Source organism: Haliotis rufescens, unplaced genomic scaffold (genome assembly GCF_023055435.1).
Source record: "Haliotis rufescens isolate VD_foot unplaced genomic scaffold, xgHalRufe1.0.p SCAF_515, whole genome shotgun sequence".
In the NCBI taxonomy this organism is placed as follows: domain Eukaryota; kingdom Metazoa; phylum Mollusca; class Gastropoda; order Lepetellida; family Haliotidae; genus Haliotis; species Haliotis rufescens.
In genome coordinates, this window is record NW_025964241.1 from 13272 (window position 1) to 21912 (window position 8641).

At 39.8% G+C, this 8641-nt stretch overlaps 1 long non-coding RNA gene across 1 annotated transcript; it reads right to left on the reverse strand.

Annotated features, from left to right (window-relative positions):
• Positions 1 to 599: 599 nt before the first annotated feature.
• Positions 600 to 7721, reverse strand: LOC125374120. The gene is made up of 2 exons (XR_007218523.1): positions 7635 to 7721; positions 600 to 3232 (listed from the first exon to the last, which is right to left on the reverse strand). It is a non-coding gene; the product is annotated as an uncharacterized LOC125374120 (long non-coding RNA).
• Between the last annotated feature and the right edge of the window lie 920 nt (positions 7722 to 8641).

Below are 8641 nucleotides of genomic sequence, written 5' to 3' on the forward strand. Positions count from 1 at the left end.
AACAACGGAGGCGGTGCTTTTGCCATGGGGATTCTGGGTAGGAATATAGGTCCCAAGCAACCTATGTTGGCTCTTGCCATTGGGATTCCGGGTAGGAATATAGGTCAGCAGCAACCTATGTTGGCTTTTGCCATGGGGGTTCTGGGTAGGAATATAGGTCACCAGCAACCTATGTTGGCTTTTGCCATGGGGGTTCTGGGTAGGAATATAGGTCACCAGCAACCTATGTTGGCTTTTGCCATGGGGATTCCGGGTAGGAATATAGGTCAGCAGCAACCTATGTTGGCTTTTGCCATGGGGGTTCTGGGTAGGAATATAGGTCACCAGCAACCTATGTTGGCTTTTGCCATGGGGATTGCGGGTAGGAATATAGGTCCCAAGCAACCTATGTTGGCTTTTCCCATGCATGTCATTGTATCCTAATTGAGAAGATCGATGCTCAAGGCATCAATCACTGGATTGTCTGATCCAGATTCCATTATTTACAGACTACTGTCATATAGCTGAATTAGTGTGAATTAGTGTGGTGTTAAACAACAAACAAACAATATAATTAAATAAACAGCATTAAATCCTTAAAAGACAACAAAACCTTTTTGTACCATAGTTGATTTATTAATGGTTGATCATCGGGCTTGAATCATGCTGACAACGTACCCTATGAAGTCCATGCCTTTATAACTAGCATCACTAGCTCCTGAGATGGCCTGTTGCCAGGACACAGAGAAGCACATCACATTCACAGGATGAAACAATATTGTAGAATAACAAATACTTAACAGATCTCTTAATGTACAACTACACCATTGACAATTCAGTCATTCGATACCATACCAATAGATTGCTAACTGAGCAAATGATAGTTACATTATACTTTACACAATGTCACTGAGATTGACAAATGAAGAGATTTCATAATGAAGATATCTTGAGAACCATATACATATACTATGGACAATTGACTGCCTTTCTCTTTCATTATATTTATAATATCTGTTTTACCAACACACACACACATATGACACATTTTGGCGGTGCAAATATGTAACACAGAGACGTTCATGTGTTCACTTTCCAATTCCTCATTTACATTTCCCTCTCAAAATATACCCACAGAAAAACAGGAGTGACATGATAATTAGTCAGTGGTTCATCTGATTTGGCGAGCAGGCTTCAAGTATTGGCAAATACTCTGGCCATCCCATTAAGAATCACTGAGGACATTTTATCACCATATTTACCTACACACCTTCAACCAAAACTTACTACCTACCCCTGGTTATACATAACATTGAACCCATAATGTTCAATACCTAATGGTGTGAAGCTGCATGTCATTCAATCTGAAACCTGTCGACAGTGAAGCCTTGTTATCTTAGAGTCCTGTGGACCATCACATACATCCAGAGCTATCTATAGTTAAAGGTAAGCGGAGTGGAGATATTAGACCACAGTGTCAATAATCATTCTGCCTCAACACAAATTTGCATTAACTTTTTTCCATTAAAGTTCTTCTCAGTTATTTTACAGGATTGATTCACTGGTAGACACTTGAACAAAAAATATACACAGCTGATTGCTACTTTTGTTGTTTTCTCTGTGTATGAACGAGTGTGTAACAGGAATTAGTTTCTGTTGAATAATGGAAGGTGCATAGTACACCCAAGAAAACCTGGTAGTCATCAATTTGTTCTGACATGAGGTAGACACAGTGGCGATTAAGGATAATTCATGGTCACCAAACGTAGAATTTGGTTGCCAAATAGTAGCGAGTGAGTATGGTTTTACACCGCTTTTAGCAATATTCCAGCAATATCATGGGGGGAGGGGGGACACCAGTAATAGGCTTCACACATTATACCCATGTCGGAAATAGAACCCAGGTCTTTGGCATGACGCTTTAACCACAAGGCTACTCTACCGCCCCGTTGCCAATTAGAGGGCTGATAGTCTTCAAATATAGAGATGGAGCTCCAAGATAACAAGGTTGTACTGTACACCTTACAAATACATGATGCAAATTATATTCAGAGTACAACATCAACAAAATGTACACCATCACAGCCATGTTGACATGAATCATTCCACTCTGGTATATACATACAGACAAATTAACAGTTACCATGGTTACATAAATATCATCGTGTGCCGTCTTTCACACTTTGGCTACAATGCTAACATTAACCTCATACTGCCATCATGGACATGTAACAAGCATTCATTCACTCCTTCATGTAGGTAGGACAAGAAACAGTTTCACTTCAGAGATTGTTTTAAGACCATTGAAGAGATTATCCATGAACTTACAGCAAAATGGGTTTATTTAGTACAGGACAAGCTGCTGTAGCTGGGATGGTGTTGCCACAAATTACTGTTGTCTGATGACTAGAGCAGTTTGGATATGTTTACGTTGTTTACTTTGGAAACATAATCATGATAATAAAGACAAACAAACAAGTAAACCCTAAGTTACTCTTGACAAGTTAACTTGAATATTATTCAACAATGTTTTAGTCAGAAAAAAAGATAATGTGTTCATTTTATCACAGTTTCTGTAACTGATGGAATATATCGTCGCCAGGCAATGGGAAATATGAAATATGTCACAGTTCCAAGTTCTTGCATTCCTGCATCTCTTAAGCACTGTTTCATCCCAATTCCAATCATTTTCCTGATTTTTTTTTCCCTTCGTCAGAAAAAGTCATAATTTCAGAAATATGTAGCAGTTTAATTTTCACTCATTTTCTCTGGTTTGAATGTTATCCAAATATATTTTGTATTGAATTAAAATTTCAAACTGTCCAGCAACACTTCGGTCAAATGGAACATTTAAATGCAGCATAAAATGCCCTTTAACTTCATAATACATTTAGCTTTAGAACTGGCAGCAATTTAGAATTTCCAATTTGCGCCAATTGTATAAAACTAAAATGACATACGGTAAAAGACCAAAACAAACTAGTAACAAAAGGTTGCAATAACATTCTTAAATCATTGATCTTCCATTCCATTTCCTTAAAACTTGTAGCACTCATCACTACCCGGCCATGTCTCACATTAACACAGTGACTACACCGACAGCTAGTTGGTGAACAGCAGATCTTCATCATGGTCATCGGCCAGCAGGTCGGCAGCCCGCTGGTTCTCCAGCCCGATCTCCTTCTTTCTCCGTGCCTGAAGCTCAGCTGCAGCTATCTTCAACTTCTTCTTCTTCTCCTGGATCTTCTTCAGTCTAAGAAAAGGAAAAATGATGTGAGAATTAAGCAAGTACACCATGATGTTAAGTGGGTGAGTGAGTCAGAGTGACAGTTTTATAATGCTTTTCGCAATATCCGAATCAAATCTTGGCGCCAAGAAGCAGCTTTACACACTGCACCCATGTGGGGAAACGAGCATAGATTCTTGTCGAATGAATGCTTGATATGCGTGATATGTGTGGGAGAGTTGGGTTTAACACTGCTTTGAGTAATATTCCTGTTATATCATGGCGTGTCAGCTTAATGTTGGAGGTAGCTCTCCCGAAGCAATGCACAGGATGCAGGTCTCAGTCGTTTACCACTTTGGTGAAACCCACAAGCAGTTGGATTGTGCTGACAAACCTAGAAACATTACGAGGCAAACCAGAATTCAAACAAACAATCAAATGTTTCCACCATGTTCAAGGGACACAAATCTGCCCAGAAAGTTGTGGTACCTTAGAGGACTAGGGTAACCAGTGCTCCAATCAAATCTTGACGCCAAGGATCATCTTTACACATGGCACACAAGTTCTTGTCGAATGAGTGCCTGAATAACAAGGCTACCCATCTGTCCGTACCCCACAATTAAACATGAAGATATGGCACGCGACATGTGTGTAACAGCTTCACATACATATATTCATCTCTATCATGGAGCCCAGTGAGTAACTTAGTCGGGCAAGAAACTGGTTAATAACACAATGCATACTGCCTCAATAATACTGTAACACATTTTATCACACAAACACACAAGGATAATCGCATTTTGTCAATATTGAATGAATGAATAAATATTTTCGCATCAGCAATATTACAGTTATTTGCTGCAAGTCAATATTGAAAATATGACAATAAATTGTATATTTATAATACTTATCCTATCTCACACTATGCATTTCTCAATCTTCTTTTGATCCTAAGTGGAAACATGCCAAAAACAAGTTTCCAGCTTCTAAAACATATTCACTCAAACACACCAAGTATCACCATGGTCACCTTCCAACAATCTGGGTCATGCACGCTTTTCATGCCAGTCGACCTACACGCACTGAACACGTGATTTCCCCAGCCAACTCATTCTCTTTCTACAACTTAATAGCCTAGAGGAATCATGATGCGGGGATGGGCGGTTTGGCATATAGCGTGTGAGATAGGATAGGTATTATAAACATACAATTTATTGTAAAATTGACAAATTTGTAAACTTATCCTATCGCACACTATGCATTTATCCCACGGTTGGAAGGTGGGGAGCAGCTCCCTAGTCTATAAAAGGCAACAACCGTAGGGTATACACGATGAAGCTGTAGCTAGCAGTGATACAAAACCATAATAAGTTGGTTGGTTTGTTGTTTTAAGCCGCACTCAGCAATATTCCAGCTATATGACGGCGGTCTGTAAATAATCGAGTCTGGACCAGACAATCTAGTGATTAATATCTTGAGCATCAATCCACGTAATTGGGATACGATGACATGCATCAACCAAGTCAGCGAGCCTGACCACCCAATCCCATTAGTCGCCTATTACGGCAAGCATGGGTTGCTGAAGACCTATTCTACCCCGGAATCTTCACGGGTCATGATAAGTAACACTGCCTAGTGTCATGAGTCAAAGCTCGTGGATAGCAATTAAACACTCCCAAAGAGTGTTGTGATCCTGATACGTGAACACATGAAGTCGGGTACCATATGTGTCGCATGTTCATACGTAAGTGAGCGTAACTGTAAAGCCAGACAATACAATGTATGACTTTTAATGGTTTCGGAAATGTATCCGGCCAATCGACTCTACAAGACAAGGGGTATCACTATCTCCCATGGACAATAGGACCTACCAGCTTTTAATCATCATCTCAATAGCATGTTGGGGATTGAATCGATAGGTCAAGAAGAGAAAAGGAACGTCGACAACATCCACAAAAGGATCGTCGATTCACTACCCAACAACATATGCCAAAAGCAGAGGTGAGTGGAATAGAGGATCGGGGCACAAGGATCTGGCCGCGCCTGACGACTTCCAGATAAAGACCAAAGTCTCTACAGACGAGTGAATACATCCTCCCATCGGATACTCAGTCTGAGAGAGCCCCCAAAAATCATAATACCAAGATGTATGGTATCTGGAGAGAGATGTAATACAAGAGAACTGGATCGGGTACACGTCACCCCTAAATGTGCAGATGTGTAGTGGAGACTTTCTGCGAGAACCAATGGCCCAAATTGACACAGACCAAATTGACGCATCAGTCACAGAGATGTCTCGGAGGTAGTGGTATGCGTAAACCATATTGGATTTCCAGAAACATCCGTCCATAAGTGCAGCTAAAGTACAATTAATTTGTGGAGTATTGTGGAGATTTGGACTGATCATGAAGTTGCAGGGATGAAGAATCGTACGTAGTAATGCAATTGGTTTGATCCGGAAGTATGGAGGTGTCTGTAGGTGTAACTTGTTGAAAATGAGCTTGAAGGCTGTCTTTCTTTCGGACCAGGAAGATTGGAGACTAGAAACCCAGTGTCATCAGAACTGTGCCCAGACACTCTATGGGGTTCTCTGCCAGTAATGTATCTATAGCATCTGTGAGAATCGGAAGCTGTCTGTCTTGATATAGGCATTGCAGAGGCTAGTTTGTTGTAGGAAGTGTTGCTATGAAGGGCAGATCATATCTGGTTTGTAGGCAGCATAGAACAAACAAATCGTCCAGGATGGCCCGATTCTTTGCGCCCAGACTCAATCTGCCATGAACGGGTGATGTAACGACCGGAACGGCGTGAGGCGGAAGAGTCCAGTCATTCTGAAAAAGTCATTTGGAGGTCTGGAGCTGTTACTCAGAACCTAGTGGAGGTCTGACTGAGTAGGTGTGAAAACCGGTCATGTATGATCCTTCCTTTGATCTTCAAATCCACTGTCACTAGGAGAGACATGTCACACCGATCTTCATGCAAGATGGCCTGGATGTACCCACCCAAAAGGGAAAGAGTTGAGCACAGCAGTTGACAAAGACGATTCATAAAATGATCATCCCAGGAACAGTAGATTGGGTGGGTGGGTGCGTGTGTGGTTGGGTGCCTGCGTGCATGGGTGCGAATCCTCAATAGTTTTCTTAGTTTTTGTAGATCTGTCAGTAGTTTATGAGAGCCTGTTCTGCTCTCGACGCTGACATTTAGGAAGGTAAATACTGGAGGATTCATCGGCAAATCAACACACTGAGCACTGCGCGTAAATGTGCTACAGCGTCCACAACAGAACAATCATCATGCAAGAAAGACGCGAGACAATGCATGGGCTGTACATCTATGATGAAAACAATGACAAAGAATAAGACGAAGATTCCCTTGGTGTTTAAAACATGTCACCACAACATGGCGATAAGAAAGAGATTGAGTTGGTTTGGGAAATCATGTGTTCAGCGTGTGTAGGTCAACCGGCATGAAAAGCGTGCATGACCCAGATTGTTGGGAGGTGACTGACCATGGTGATGTAAGGTGTGTTCGGGTGAATTGTTTTGTAGAAGCCGGAAACCTTTGTTTAGGCACGTTCCCACTTAGGATCAAAGACAAATGAGAAATCCACAGTGTGAGGTAGGAAAAGTTTAAAAATTTAAATAATCCAAGAAAAGGTCATATTACTATTCACAACAGTAATTTTAGAAAATATATGGCAATTCAAAGCCTGAGTGAACCGCCCAGTTTATGATACAGTGCCAACTGATCTGCAGCCTTGTTTGTCTACTTACACCCTTACACATCGGGAAAGGGAGAACATTATGCAATATTCTTTTTGCAAGTAACTATCAAATCAGTATTTTGAGATTACAAAAGAGGTTCCTGCTAGATAACCTCAACTGCATATTAAACGGATCATTTTATTGGTGAATGGTAACATTTGAGTATATACTCAATGGGTCAGCTAATTATCTGGAGCCCTGGCAACAGTAGCAGTGAAGCAATACCCTGTGTACTGTTACTTGCAAGGCAGAAACAGTGAAAATACAAGGTAGATGTTTTAGGCTTAAAAAAAGAAAACAAATGGTTCTCAGGCAATGGCTTTTGAAAATATAGTGCGGTCAGGCGGTGTGTTTTTCTACTTAGTTGTTCAAACTAGTATGTAACCAAATAAACAGTTTTGTAGCCAAATACAGTCAACCTGGGAAAGGGCTCCCTACGTAAAAGTATTCCTTCACGGGTAAATTGCTGGAATATAGTATAAATAATTTGACTACCGTTGGAGTTGGAATATTGGAGGATTTTTGTTGGGGTTTTTTTAAAATGGAAAAAGAAACAAAACAGGCGGTGAACTTTATGATGATGCAGGCAGTGTCTGAGAACCAAGACTATTTTTTATTTAGCCTTACATGATCTATATACTGCCTTCATCTTAATCCAAACATACCTGTAGAACTCTTCTCTCTCACGTTCATCTAATTCAGTTGTGATGTATGCTATAGTCTTCTCGATTCGTGGAATGATTACTGAAAATTAAAGTCATCATTTTCTATATTAATGTCACAGACTAAACAAGGCTATGTAATATGCCAATATGTAAGGTGGTTACAAGGTGGGCATCAACTTATCACAATACTCTCAGTCTCAATACAAACAATACTCTCAGTCTCAATACAAACAATACTCTCAGTCTCAATACAAACAATACTCTCATTCTCAATACAAACAATACTCTCATTCTCAATACAAACAATACTCTCAGTCTCAATACAAACAATACTCTCAGTCTCAATACAAACAATACTCTCAGTCTCAATACAAACAATACTCTCAGTCTCAATACAAACAATACTCTCAGCCTCAATACAAACAATACTCTCAGTCTCAATACAAACAATACTCTCAGCCTCAATACAAACAATACTCTCAGTCTCAATACAAACAATACTCTCAGTCTCAATACAAACAATACTCTCAGTCTCAATACAAACAATACTCTCATTCTCAATACAAACAATACTCTCATTCTCATACAAACAATACTCTCAGTCTCAATACAAACAATACTCTCAGTCTCAATACAAACAATACTCTCAGTCTCAATACAAACAATACTCTCAGCCTCAATACAAACAATACTCTCAGTCTCAATACAAACAATACTCTCAGTCTCAATACAAACAATACTCTCAGCTCAATACAAACAATACTCTCAGTCTCAATACAAACAATACTCTCATTCTCAATACAAACAATACTCTCAGTCTCAATACAAACAATACTCTCAGTCTCAATACAAACAATACTCTCAGTCTCAATAAAAACAATACTCTCAGTCTCAATACAAACAATACTCTCAGTCTCAATACAAACAATACTCTCAGTCTCAATACAAACAATACTCTCAGTCTCAATACAAACAATACTCTCAGCCTCAATACAAACAATACTCTC